Source organism: Schistocerca nitens, chromosome 3 (assembly GCF_023898315.1).
Source record: "Schistocerca nitens isolate TAMUIC-IGC-003100 chromosome 3, iqSchNite1.1, whole genome shotgun sequence".
Lineage (NCBI taxonomy): Eukaryota > Metazoa > Arthropoda > Insecta > Orthoptera > Acrididae > Schistocerca > Schistocerca nitens.
In genome coordinates this window covers 967,734,028-967,749,678 of record NC_064616.1, presented here as the reverse complement: position 1 = coordinate 967,749,678, position 15,651 = coordinate 967,734,028, and positions in this window count along the sequence as shown.

Here is a 15,651-nt window from a genome sequence, read left to right as displayed (position 1 = left end):
CACCGAGTAAAACTGAAGTGATGTCAGGTATTCCCCAGGGAAGCGTCCTGGGACCTCTGCTGTTCCTGATCTATATAAATGACCTGGGTGACAGTCTGAGCAGTTCTCTTAGGTTGTTCGCAGATGATTCTGTAGTTTACCGTCTAGTAAGGTCATCCGAAGACCAGTATCAGTTGCAAAGCAATTTAGAAAAGATTGCTGTATGGTGTGGCAGGTGGCAGTTGACGCTAAATAACGAAAAGTGTGAGGTGATCCACATGAGTTCCAAAAGAAATCCGTTGGAATTCGATTACTCGATAAATAGTACAATTCTCAAGGCTGTCAATTCAACTAAGTACTTGGGTGTCAAAATCACGAACAACTTCAGTTGGAAAGACCACATAGATAATATTGTGAGGAAGGCGAGCCAAAGGTTGCGTTTCATTGGCAGGACACTTAGAAGATGCAACAAGTCCACTAAAGAGACAGCTTACACTACACTCGTTCGTCCTCTGTTAGAATATTGCTGCGCGGTGTGGGATCATTACCAGGTGGGATTGACGGAGGACATCGAAAGAGTGCAAAAAAAGGCAGCTCGTTTTGTATTATCACATAATAGGGGAGAGAGTGTGGCAGATATGATACGCGAGTTGGGATGGAAGTCATTAAAGCAAAGACGTTTTTCGTCGCGGCGAGATCTATTTACGAAATTTCAGTCACCAACTTTCTCTTCCGAATGCGAAAATATTTTGTTGAGCCCAACCTACATAGGTAGGAAAGATCATCAAAATAAAATAAGAGAAATCAGAGCTCGAACAGAAAGGTTTAGGTGTTCGTTTTTCCCGCGCGCTGTTCGAGAGTGGAATGGTAGAGAGGTAGTATGATTGTGGTTCGATGAGCCCTCTGCCAAGCACTTAAATGTGAATTGCAGAGTAGTCATGTAGATGTAGATGTAGATGTAGAGAAGGTTCACAAACAGTAGTAGATGGTTTGATGACTTTGGTCGTAAGAAATGTACACAAGCTTTTCAGATCTCTAATGCCACAATATCCTCTAGAAATGCTGTCTGGGATTTAGAATCAAGTCTTTCCATTCAAGCACATACCTGCAATTGGTACTTTAATGATTTCAACCACTACTCAACCATATTTCTGGCACTCTCATATCTCTAAATTATCCACCTTTCTCGGATCTATCTGCTACAGTATAATTACTGCTTCGTTTTAGGTAGCCCCTTTGCATCCTGCAAATGCCTCTTCAGATTCTGCACTACCATCCCTGCACCTCTACGCCGTGCAAGTCGAAACTGAGTAGGGGTCAGAGGGAACTATATCTACCACCTCCTGCAATCCGTGCAGAAACATTCGAAGCTGAGTTACTGCCACAGAAATGTGTTTTGACCATTCAACAGAAATGAAGCTTGCTCGTGCAACATGAAGTAGTATAAAGATCATTATGGGAACTGGGGGAAGGACGTGGATTTTGCTACTCCATTGTGGTGCTACTCCAAACTACACACAAATACTACAGATCCATGTCCAGTCACACCTATCCCCCCAAACATGCTATCTTAATCATTCTGTACTATCCATTCTCCCCCCATGAACCATGGACCCTGTCGTTGGCGGGGAGGCTTGCGTGCTTCAGCGATACAGATGGCCGTACCGTAGGTGCAACCACAACGGAGAGGTATCTGTTGAGAGGCCAGACAAACGTGTGGTTCCTCAAGAGGGGCAGCAGCCTTTTCAGTAGTTGCAGGGGCAACAGTCTGGATGATTCACTGATCTGGCCTTGTAACATTAACTAAAACAGCCTTGCTGTGCTGGTACTGCGAACGGCTGAAAGCAAGGGGAAACTACAGCCGTAATTTTTCCCGAGGGCATGCAGCTTTACTGTATGATTAAATGATGATGGCGTCCTCTTGGGTAAAATATTCCGGAGGTAAAATAGTCACCCATTCGGATCTCCGGGCGGGGACTACTCAAGAGGACGTCATTATCAGGAGAATGAAAACTGGCATTCTACGGATCGGAGCGTGGAATGTCAGATCCCTTAATCGGGCAGGTAGGTTAGAAAATTTATAAAGGGAAATGGTTAGGTTAAAGGTAGATATAGTGGGAATTAGTGAAGTTCGGTGGCAGGAGGAACAAGACTCATGGTCAGGTGACTACAGGGTTATAAACACAAAATCAAATAGGGGTAATGCAGGAGTAGGTTTAATAATGAATAGGAAAATAGGAATGCAAGTAAGCTACTACAAACAGCATAGTGAACGCATTATTGTGGCAAAGATAGATACGCAGCCCATGCCTACTACAGTAGTACAAGTTTATTTGCCAACTAGCTCTGCAGATGACGAAGAAATTGAAGAAATGTATGATGAAATAAAAGAAATTATTCAGATAGTGAAGGGTGACGAAAATTTAATAGTCGTGGGTGATTGGAATTCGAGAGTAGGAAAAGGGAGAGAGGGAAACATAGTGGGTGAATATGGATAGGGGGAGACAAATGAATGAGGAAGCCGTCTGGTAGAATTTTGCACAGAGCATAACTTAAACATAGCTAACACTTGGTTCAAGAATCATGAAAGAAGGTTGTATACATGGAAGAACCTTGGAGATACAAGAAGGTTTGACAGAGATAGTAAGACAGAGATTTAGGAACCAGGTTTTAAGTTGTAAGAAATATCCAGGGGCAGATGTGGACTCTGCCCACAATCTGTTGGTTATGAACTGTAGATTAAAACTGAAGAAACTGCAAGAAGGTGGGAATTTAGGGAGATGGGACCTGGATAAACTGACTAAACCAGAGGTTGTACAGAGTTACAGGGAGAGTATAAAGGAACAATTGACAGGAATTGGGGAAAGAAATACAGTAGAAGAAGAATGGGTAGCTCTGAGGGATGAAGTAGTGAAGGCAGCAGACGATCAAGTGGGTAAAAAGACGAGGGCTAGTAGAAATCCTTGGGTAACAGAAGAAATATTGAATTTAACTGATGAAAGGAGACAATATAAAAACGCAGTAAATGAAGCAGGCAAAAAGGAATACAAATGTCTCAAAAATGAGATCGACAGGAAGTGCAAAATGGCTAAGCAGGGATGGCTAGAGGACAAATGTAAGGATGTAGAGGCTTATATCACTAGGGGCAAGATAGATACTGCCTATAGGAAAATTAAAGATACCTTTGGAGAAAAGAGAGCCACTTGTATGAATATCAAGAGCTCAGATGGAAACCCACTTCTAAGCAAAGAAGGGAAAGCAGAAAGGTGGAAGGAGTATATAGAGGGTCTATACAAGGGCGATGCACTTGAGGACAATATTATAGAAGTGGAAGAGGATGTAGATGAAGATGAAATGGGAGATACGATATTGCGTGAAGAGTTTGTCAGAGCACTGAAAGACCTGAGTCGAAACAAGGCCCCGGGAGTAGACAACATTCCATTGGAACTACTGACGGCCTTGGGAGAGCCAGTCCTGACAAAACTCTATCATCTTGTCAGCAAGATGTTTGAGACAGGCGAAATACCCTCAGACTTCAAGGAGAATATAATAATTCAAACCCAAAGAAATACAGGTGTTGAGAGATGTGAAAATTACCGAACTATCAGTTTAACAAGTCACAGCTGCAAAATACTAACGCGAATCCTTTACAGACGAATGGAAAAACTGGTAGAAGCCGACCTCGGGGAAGATCTGTTTGGATTCCGTAGAAATGTTGGAACACGTGAGGCAATACTGTCTCTACGACTTATCTTAGAAAATGGATTAAGGAAAGGCAAACCTACGTTTCTAGCATTTGTAGACTTAGAGAAAGCTATTGACAATGTTGACTGGAATACTCTCTTTCAAATTCTAAAGGTGGCAGGGGTAAAATACAAGGAGCGAAAGGCTATTTACAATTTGTACAGAAAGCAGATGGCAGTTATAAGAGTCGAGGGGCATGAAAGGGAAGCAGCGGTTGGGAAGGGAGTGAGACAGGGTTGTAGCCTGTCCCCGATGTTGTTCAATCTGTATATAGAGCAAGCAGTAAAGGAAACAAAAGAAAAATTCGGAGTAGGTATTAAAATCCATGGAGAAGAAATAAAAACTTTGAGGTTCGCCGATGACATTGTAATTCTGTCAGAGACAACAAAGGACTTGGAAGAGCAGCTGATCGGTATGGACAGTGTCTTGAAAGGAGGATATAAGATGAACATGAACAAAAGCAAAACGAGGATAATGGAATGTAATCGAATTAAGTCGGGTGATGCTGAGGGAATTAGATTAGGAAATGAGACACTTAAAGTAGTAAAGGAGTTTTGCTATTTGGGGAGCAAAATAACTGATGATGGTCGAAGTAGAGAGGATATAAAATGTAGACTGTCAATGGCAAGGAAAGCGTTTCTGAAGAAGAGAAATTTGTTAACATCGAGTATTGATTTAAGTGTCAGGAAGTCGTTTCTGAAAGTATTTGTATGGAGTGTAGCCATGTATGGAAGTGAAACATGGACGATAAATAGTTTGGACAAGAAGAGAATAGAAACTTTCGAAATGTGGTGCTACAGAATAATGCTGAAGATTAGATGGGTAGATCACATAACTAATGAGGAGGTATTGAATTGGATTGAGGAGAAGAGGAGTTTGTGGCACAACCTGACAAGAAGAAGGGACCGGTTGGTGGGACATGTTCTGAGGCATCAAGGGATCACAAATTTAGCATTGGAGGGCAGCGTGCAGGGTACAAATCGTAGAGGGCGACCAAGAGATGAATACACTAAGCAGATTCAGAAGGATGTAGGTTGAAAATGGTTCAAATGGCTCTGAGCACTATGGGACTTAACATCTATGGTCATCAGTCCCCGAGAACTTAGAACTACTTAAACCTAACTAACCTAAGGACATCACACAACACCCAGTCATCAGGAGGCAGAGAAAATCACTGACCCCGCCGGGAATCGAACCCGGGAACCCGGGCGTGGGAAGCAAGAACACTAGCGCACCACCACGAACTGCTGTAGGTTGTAGTTACTGGGAGATGAAGAGGCTTGCACGGGATAGAGTAGCATGGAGAGCTGCATCAAACCAGTCTTAGGACTGAAGACCACAACAACACCAACAACATCCATCAGAGAAAAATTACGAGCTATAAAAGGTTAACTAACTTCATCCGATTGATAACCAGACAAGATTTTTACCACATCTCCCTCCTCCCATACATTGAAAACAAGTACCGTGTTGCGTGCAGGCATCGAGCATATGTGACGATCCTATTAAATATACAAGTTTCGATCAACTGCTCAGACCAGTTTAAAGTTCCATCACCTGTGCTGTAGGAGGATGATCGTATCCTACAGACCATATGGGAACCACAAGAGACGCTCCCAATGACCCTGTCTCATTGTTTGAACCATTATTTTTTTTCTGTTCTAACATGCTTTGAACACTGCCAAACATTTTGTTTTTCTACCACTACTTCAAGGTCTCTGTCAGGTTCTAAACTGACATTAAGACGTTCCTGTCTATTGCAGACAGCAAGGACATCAGCCCAAAGAACCATTATCCAAGACGTCGCACTGTGACACGATTGACATCATTCATGATAGCTGCTGTGATGTCGGCTGATGACGCGGTTTACGTTATTCATGAAGACGTTCTGATCTGTGGCCTCTCGCAGGCAGCAAGGAGATCACCCCAAAGTACAGTCATCCAAGACGTCAGCTGATGACATGATTGACCTCACTCAAGATGAGTGCCGTGACGGAAACTGATGACCCGAATACTGCTACCCAAGGGGTGAAAAGTGCCACACACCCACTGCCAAGCCCCCCCCCCCCCCCCCCCCCACACACCGCAATGGCAAGAACTTTGAATTTTGGAGGGAAGATAGGTCAATTGGGCTACCACTAGACATCAAACCATGTAAACCATATTATTCCCGCTGTCACCATAACACTGGATTATTTTTAAAAAAAGACTGTTCCAACATAAGGAAAATGGAGAAGTTTGGCTGCATTGTGGAAGTTTCCAAACTGATGTCCGAAAGTGATTGACGACCTCTACATTTAAACTCATTCCACAGTCACGGAATAGACGATGGCTCTGCATTCTCTTTCGACTGATTCCTCATATTACACTCATGTACGCGATCACTGTTTCGTTGCTAGCAACCCTCAGATGGTGTCACCCATCCACTAAACTCATTCTCCAACTCAAACAAGCACTGTCAGTCAATCATTATGTGGTAACCAACAGCGCGCCAGTGCATGGATGGGATGGAAAAGACACCGCCGATATACTGTAATAATAAGCATCACCGTTGATAGCGCAAACAGTTTTAGCAATTTAACAGTAACTTCAACACCTGCCAATGATGTGACAGCATGTTTCCCCAATTTCAGCATCATAGCTAAACCGTCCCTTCTTTACTTTGCAAGTATCATTGCGAATGTAGATAGATGACTGCTCAGTACATACATTCAGCGTTAATTCTCGAATACATAAATCATAAAATTATATCAGACAGCGTTCTACATATTTCTAACACCTCAAGCACAGTGGTTAATTTACTATCTATCTCCGTGCGTATGAGAGTCACAGAGCATTCTTGCTGTCTTAGGGTAAAATTAGAGACTGAAAGACCCTCACCACACTGTCATTGACCAACGCGCCCTGCAGCACCGTTACCGAGTTAATCTGCACCCGATCAGAAGAAGACCGCCACACTCCACGTCTCGTGAATGAATGGAGCTTTACGAGTCCTCACTCATCCAAGTACACGTGATTTCTCGAGATGCGCCCATGTCGAGGACCTTAACACTCCTTATCGATGTATAGTAACAGATTTCAAAGTGTCGTAATATAATAGCAGACTGTTAAGAAGAACAAGAAACGAATGATTTTTATGCTCGATGGAGCTCATTTTTACATAAATCAACCAAGCTATCAACTATAAAGCATGGTTCTGGAGTCAAGGATCGGTACCTGGAAGGTGTTGGTTAGAGAGAACATAAAGACACGCACTCCTGTTATGGACTTAAAACGGACTATAAAGTTTGATCACTTGCATTTCCAACCTGTCAGTCGTATGGAGTGTAGCGCTGTTAATATTCCAATATAAGAAATATATTTCAAGCGCAGGACATCCCGATTTCTCTACAATAAACTACGTTATCAAACCGTAAAACGAAAAACTATTTCCTTAAAACATTGGCTGTGAGTGATACGAGTACAATATAGGTTTCTGGAGAGTTATAACACCCACTGTACACATCTGATCACTGTTCGGAAATTATACTATGTCTGCATCAGCCCTATATAAAATGATCATTAGTAACTTTGTAACTTGTAGAGATGATTAGGAATCTGTTACATCACAAACATGGGTATTCGAGAGTCGATACATCAGTTACCTCTATTTGTTTCTAGTTCCCATGTAACAGTCCCCACAGACGGGGTAACCGCTTAAGTTTCGGGTTTGTAGAGAAATAATGTCCAGTATGTACCTTCGGAATTACGTTGCCCAAGCGATCGGTAGGTTACTACTGCGTGCTTGATATCTAGAAGTAGATCGAAAGTGGTATAATATTATCTTAAACGATGCGGAAATATTTATGGCTGTGTTATCGCAGAGTCTGGAGATGGTTGTAGAAACGCAAGTAAGCAAGCAGGTCTGGACCAGAAATAGTGGCCCGTTTGAACCGAGTGGGGAACGGGCCAGTCCTTGCACATCTATTCTCAGAGAGACTTCGATTCACCGAGGGCTTTCTTATGTAAAAGAGTGATCAGTTTCACGTTCACATGTTCAAGCTCCTGTCCTCGGTGGGAGAGCAGTGTAATTGAATAGGAGTCTTTCTGTATCTGATGTTATGTAGGGTACGCAGTGATATATTCATGGGTCGCCAGTCGGTTTCACGTTCTCATATTCAATCTCTTGTACCCAGTGGGCGAGGATTGTAATTCAGTAAGAGTCTTTCTGTATTTGATGACATGTAGGGCATGTTGCAGCGTTTAGTTGTCGGTTCAATATAGTGATCAGTGTAAAATAGTTGTTTGCCACTGAAAGTCATATCTGCAGAAAGAAAGAAAAGATGGACGTTGCTTCCACACCAGCTGCATCAGTGATTCGATAACAGCCAATCATAATGCTCGATTCATCCTTTGTGTTGGGATATAGGGGTCTCTAAGTGGTGGCGAGAGCGTTTGCGTATGTTGAAAGCATGAAAGGTAATGTGTCATGGACTGAGGGCTGCGTTAGAGCCTTGAGGAAGAACGAATTTGTGTTTTCCTTTGTTGTTCTGTCGATAGTGATAACGATTACAGTACAGAAACCTATGTCAGTGATGTCTTTCCAAGCATTACATCTGCAGGTGCAGTATTCATTATCAAGCATAGCATCTGACACCTGTCCATCATAAGACTTCTTTGGGTCATGTTGTAGAATGACTAGAGAAGATGAGTCTTAGTCCTATCGTGAGGGATGTACAGATTCAGATCATAGATAACCACAAGGGTATGAGAGAGATTCTTTTCGTGGAAAATTATGTGAGCTATAGATATGAATATTCGTTCCTGAACCACAACCGTGAAGAACAGAAATTATGTGTACATCAATCGGTGTCAGATTGTGGCTACAATCGTAATAATATTTAATTGTAGTTAGACTGGTAAATATGTTCCTGGCTTCCAATAATCTTGTGTGTCTAGTATGTATGTATTTGATGATCAGTAGACAACTTTTGTGGGTTTAAGTGTCAGTGCAATTTAGCGGTCTGTGGAAAATAATTTTTGCGCTGAAAGTCTCCTCTGAAGAAAACAATGGTGAACAGCGCTCCCTCTGAACCTGTACTGCAGCTATAGCATGATTGCTCAAGCAGTGTTAAAAAACACGCGAGTGTGTGGTCTGGACCCAAAGTGAGCACACTTTGAAATAATAGGTCTTCACTCTCGTCTAGTTGCGTCAGCAACTGTGCCCAAGTGAATGCATATTTTGAGAGGAATATCTCAGGAACGGAGTATGAATGGGATGTCGCTGCCTCATGATTGTGGGCAGCTGTGGGTGACTTGGCAGCTGATGGACACGTCACTTCACTGGTAGCCTCCAGTGCGTTGCAGTGGACAGGGGCTGGAGATGGTGCTTGTGCATGCCTGTTGGATTATTTTGTAGGCAGGTCTATAGGCTGTGCTATGCATTATTTTAATAGTTTATGAGTTGATTTCGTGTCCACCCATCAGTGTACTGAGTTCCTTAGGAGCTGTGGAACAGTTTTTGTATGGCACGATCTGTGACACCCCTATGCATGAAACACACATATGTCACCAGCAGTGGAACAGCACGATCTGTGATATCGGATGTCGGATGTGTCCTGTTAGAATGGCAATAGAGAGAAATCGGTCAAACAGATGATAATGATGATAGTAAGCTCTGGTGGTGGTGCTGTGTACTAGGTCAGTTGGGCTCTGGACCTTGTGGCGAACACACCGGATGGCGGTAGTGGTTCATATTGTTTAAATATAGACTGGTGCATGATTTCTACAGTTGACGATTAGCAAACATGTCTGCAGAGGCTTTTAGTGGTTTGCATGTCTGTAGGCTATGTGACGTGACCCCAAGCATGTCAGAGCATCTGTTTTGTATCAGTGTAATAAATATACTCCATCGCTAAATAAACTGCGAACAAAATAAATAAAGTAAACTCCTTCCTCTCTCCACTTCTCCCATTATTCTGTTTTAAGATCCCTTTTTTACCACCTTATGCATTGAACATTTTATTCTTATTTTAAGTTGTCATGTCACTCGGCTGAAGAGCGGTGGATTGTGCTGCTGACAGCCCTCCCCTGCCCATATGGCAGAGAAAAAAATCCTCTCTCCACCAGCCCAGTGCAGGCTGAGTTCTTCTCCCACTTATCCCTAGGTGGAGGTGGCGGTCGGGTGACTTGTAGTTATTGGAGGTTGTCCAAGTGTCCTTTCTTTCGTGCCATTTTCTTAGGGTAGCAGAGGCAGCGCAGTTGATCTCTCTTCCCGCCAATATTCAAACTTGGTGCCAGTTTCTAGGAAGAGGTGGCGGTCGGATGACTTAGGTTAGTGGGGGTAGCCAAAGTGACATACTTTCCCCCGATTTTCTTAGATTAGTAGAGATAACTGTGGTGTGATCCATTAGCCTGTAGAAATTTGAACTTACACCATTTTTTCTGGGGGAGGGGAATGGCGGTAAGGGGGGTTAGGTTAGTGGAGATAGCCCAATTGACATATCTTCCGGCCCAAACTCAAACTTCCCACCAGGGTGGTGTGGCACTTGACATCAAGTGACATCACAGCCGCCATCTTGGATGACGTCGTGCGCTGTGCACGTTTGTGCGTGTTAGTACACGTGAGTACATGTTAGTGTACGTTAGTACACGTTAGCCTGCCAATATCGGTTAGTAAGTGGACGATGTGGTCGGTCGAGGATCGTGGTGGTGACTGGGAGGGGTGTGTGGCACTTTTTGAATTTTCCGCCGCCGCCATCTTGGATAGTGGTACTTGAGTCAACACCGCCACCATCTTGTATTTGGGGTGGGAACCCCATCAGTGTGTCAGTGACATCACAGGTCTATCGCTACTTGCGTCATCATGTGACGTCACGGCCTTCATCTTGGGGGTGTGTCTATGATGTTACATGATGACGTCCTGGGATTACAACCTGATAATGAATTCAGTTTGAATAGCATACCACAGAATTGTTTATGCGCCTAAACAGTGCTGTATTTGCAGTGAGATTGAGGTCAGATGTAGGAGATATAAATATGAAAAACTTGTATACTTTGCTTTATTTCATTCTATTACATCATACAGGATCATATTCTGGAGTAACTCATAATCATGCTGAAGATTAGATGGATAGAGGTATTGAATAGAATTGGGTAGAAGAGGAGTTTGTGGCACAACTTGACTAGAAGAAGGGACCGGTTAGTAGGACATGATCTGAGGCATCAAGGGATCACCAATTTAGTACTGGAGGGCAGCGTGGAGGGTAAAAATCGTAGAGGGAGACAAAGAGATGAATTAAGCAGATTCAGAAGTTTGTCGGCTGCAGTACGTACTGGGAGATGAAGAAGCTTGCACAGGATAGAGTAGCATGGAAAGCTGCATCAAACCAGTCTCAGGACTGAAGACCACAACAACAACGACAACAACTCATAACACCAAGCAAAGGTCTTTAGCGTGCAAAAGCGTATTATAAGAATCATAAGTGGTGTAAATTCAAGAGCATCATGAAGAAACATGTCAATGAACTTTTTATTCTTACCACAGCTTCTAAGTATATTTATTCCTTAACGAAATTTGTTGGGAGTAAGATATTTCTATTTCCAACCAATAGATTAATGCATAGTATCTATACTAGGAATAAGAACAATCTATATAAAGATCTAAAATCATTTACCTTGGTCCAAAAAGCGGTCCAGTATTCAGGAACACACATTTTCAATAAACTGTCAGCAACCATTAAAACTTGGTTTCAGATAAAGCACGGTTTAGACAGTTTTTACAGCACTTGGTCACAACAGTCAAGATTAGGTATTTTGTCTATGATAAATGTATTAAAAGCGCATTGCAATGTCTCATTCTGACGGCGTATTAATTCTGAAAATATTAGCAGTTCCAGTTTCCTGTAATGTAATCACCTATTGTGACACTCTCTTGACAAATTACCCGGATATTATACTCAAATATTTTATGTTTTTTATGTAATACTTACTACATGTTCCACACCCACGAGAATCTTATCACTTTATGGGTCTGTGGAACGAAAACTGATTCTAATATAATCTAATCTGTTCATAAATAACTAGCTGTCGTTGTCAGTGAGTCATCTTGTCTCCACTCAAGTACGAGTATTTGGTCCACGAATTTTGAAGTGTAAAATCTCGCCAAATCTTCATCTACGTTTTTCAAATTTTAGACAATACATTATTGGGAACGAAATTTTGCTGCAATTATGAAACTTTTTTTTAAATTTGAAATATCTGTTAAATCGGTCTGCAGTCAGGATTACGTGGTTGTGACACGAAACATTAAGACTGCGTGGTTCTAAGATTTGTTGCACGCGGTTTCCTTCTTCATTATTATGTGTCCTCAAATGCAAACCGTTTGTTCGATTAATAAAGGATTCGTATGAATGCGTGGTGTCTGTTCTTTCGGACGTGTCCGACCTCCTTCGGGAATGTCGAACTAGCTAGCACGGAGTACGTGGGTGGTGACTGCCCACAGGTGGCGCTGGGTGGGAATGTGTGTCGGCCGAAAGGCGTGCCGTGATAGTCCGACAAATACTGTATACGGGTTGCGCAGTGGTTAACGCAACTGCATAATAAGCATGAGATACCGGCCTCGATTCTCGGTCCTCCATATATTTTCACGCGTCGCCGCTCATTCCGCATAAAGTTCCGATGCAACTATCATCAATAATTCCTTCCCTTTCCTTTCCTTTTCCCCCCTCCACCTTCAATTTACATAATATAGGAATTAGAGTGTGTTCCGGAAGAAACATGATTTTCACTCCCACACGTTCCCGATTTTTTTGATACTGTAGTACAGTACTTACCTGTAACTACAGAAATGTTGAGGAATTCGTTGCAAGGTATTCTGACGCACTGGTGGCAAAACTATTGGACGGTCTGGCGATGAGGTCTCGCGGAGCATCTGTGACCGCAGTCTAAAACTGATTTGCTTATGTGCAGACGAACGATACCTCCAGTTATAGGTCGTTTACTTGCCGCAAATTTCGAGCCGATGCTACTCCTTTTGCTTGTTGCCGATGTTTATGATCAATTTGTCCATACAAATGATGAAAATTTCGTAATTTTTTCCTGGACTGTAAATTCATCTAAAAATTTTGTCTCTTTTGCACCTTTCAGGGCCGTTAACCTGCTTCTATTGTTCCGTAACAAATACGACGTCGTTGTTAACCGAACTACGTTCCACCCCTAGTCTGTAGTGATGATCGCTAGTCTTATGGTACAGATTCGGAATGTATTCACCATCTTCCACCGCTCTTAATGCTGTCCCGACGCACGTACAATATTAACCATCGTTACCGATTTCGAGTGCAGGTGGTTTGCCGGGATGCTGCTCTTGTCTGTGGAATCAAACGTTCTTGCAGAAACGCCGAGTAACAATTGTTCTTTATAAGACATAATTTTTTGGCATTCAATAGTGGGATGTGTGGCTGTGCGTACAGGGTGTCAAAGTGGTCTTATCCTTTGTCTCCCCTTCCACCTACTTTAATTTACAAGCTGCGACTTTGTCACGAATAAAACAGTGACCCGTATTACCAATAAGTTTCCTTTAATTTACGTCTATGGTCACAAACGTTTTGTTAACGGATTACCGGTTTCGGTCTATAATGACCATCATCAGATCTGTTTTATAAAAACATTAGGACTTTGTTTTTATAAAAGAGATGTGATGCTTGTCATTATAGACCGAAACTGGTAATCTGTTAACAAAAAGTTTGTGACCATAGACGTAAATTAAAGGAAACTTGCTTTAATTTAATTTTTGGCTGTCATACCCACGCCTTTGTGTAACAAGCTTTTCATAACTTTCAATCTCGCCTCAAAGCGTCGAAGAACAAAAGATGTAATTTGAATTCGTTATTAAAATGAAATAAATGTTCACGCGACTGTTTTCATCTTAACTGAATTTCACAGCGAGAAATCTTTTAGATTTATCTCAAGTAATGTAACGATTTAAACCAGAGAGAGGCGGTAAGCAGATATGTAGACTCTAGTTTGTTGATGCAAGAACGTTAGTTAGCATAGACAGAAAAACTAGGCACATTTATCGTTACTGGCAGCAGAAGACAAAACCAGAGATGAATCATACAAATAATGCGCTGCTTCCAGATGTAGCCCTGGTTTGGCGAAAAATTACCGGCTCTCTCTAACTCCTGGAAAATGAGAAGGGCAAAACAAACACGGTGAACTTTCCGTGCGCTGTGGAGCTTGACAGGAGATTTGTATGACATTAATGATTAAAGGAGCAAATCACACGGAAAACAAACACAGTTTACGATATTCGTTAAACGAGACCATTCAAGCCATTAATTAATACCAAAGTGTTAAATATTTGAAAAGTTGAAATCTCAGATCTCGATATAGTATTCCGGAAACAGAGAACAAGAAAGACCCAAAATAATTAGGTTACAAATAAAGTGGAAGCTAAAATAATTTGAGAAGAAATATGTGTCTGTATATATCATATGAAGTACTGAGTGTGCCCTTGAAAAAGAATTCGAAATAAAAGTCGTATGGCCTTCCAAGTATGATTCAATTGTAATGAATGAGTAGTAAAATAAGAAATCTTAGAAAAAAGAGAGAACTAACAAGGCCATGAGGAAATTTGATAGGGAGTATATTAAGTCGTGGACATTAGCAACGAAAAAGTAAGCTTGGAATGGCATTAGTGAAGTCGTGCAGATTATGTGTAATTTGGTAGTAAAACAGATAAATAATTAACGTTCAAGAATTAATTATATGTGTTTCTCTAATTTAATTTTAACACTCACTCACTGTAATTACATGACTAGCAGGAATCACACGCAGGAGCCACATGTGACGGAACGCAGTCTTGACCACCGTTCCTGCTGATGACTCAGTCTCTTGCGAATTTTCACAGATCGAGTTGCGATTCGTTTCTCATATGAAAGACAGAGTCGGTGCAAACTGTCTTCAGTAACGGTTCTTACGGTTCGAAAGCGATTGATATGCCCTGTAGAAAAGTATGATCGAAATGTAACTGATAGAGGCCAACATTAATAAAATTCGTCAAGGTTTTCAGTGAGCTACGTGGCTTATTTTATTTGATGGATTTATCTTTCAGGTATAGGATTTACAAAAATATTAAGTTTATTCTTATCAAGAATGGAACAATTGAATTTAATTTTTTGTTTAGAAGTAATCATTAAATATTATGTGTCGTACAGAGGAAGCGGATTTCAGAATCTGGGGTAGTACATAGCTCGCCAAGGTGGAATTTTGAAGAGAGTAACGATGTGCTCGAAAGGAGAAAGGGTTATGTAGGCCGCAAGGGGAAAAGAATCTGGTGTTGAGAATAGACTATTGTAAGCTCCGCAGTATATTTTGGTACATGTTTGAAGAAATTATTTCGTTTCATCTTTGGTCTACAAGCATAAAATTTTCTTTAACATACTCGCCAGCTACGATTCGATACCAACGAAAAACAGCTACATATAATCTCTATTCAAATACACTCCTGGAAATGGAAAAAAGAACACATTGACACCGGTGTGTCAGACCCACCATACTTGCTCCGGACACTGCGAGAGGGCTGTACAAGCAATGATCACACGCACGGCACAGCGGACACACCAGGAACCGCGGTGTTGGCCGTCGAATGGCGCTAGCTGCGCAGCATTTGTGCACCGCCGCCGTCAGTGTCAGCCAGTTTGCCGTGGCATACGGAGCTCCATCGCAGTCTTTAACACTGGTAGCATGCCGCGACAGCGTGGACGTGAACCGTATGTGCAGTTGACGGACTTTGAGCGAGGGCGTATAGTGGGCATGCGGGAGGCCGGGTGGACGTACCGCCGAATTGCTCAACACGTGGGGCGTGAGGTCTCCACAGTACATCGATGTTGTCGCCAGTGGTCGGCGGAAGGTGCACGTGCCCGTCGACCTGGGACCGGACCGCAGCGA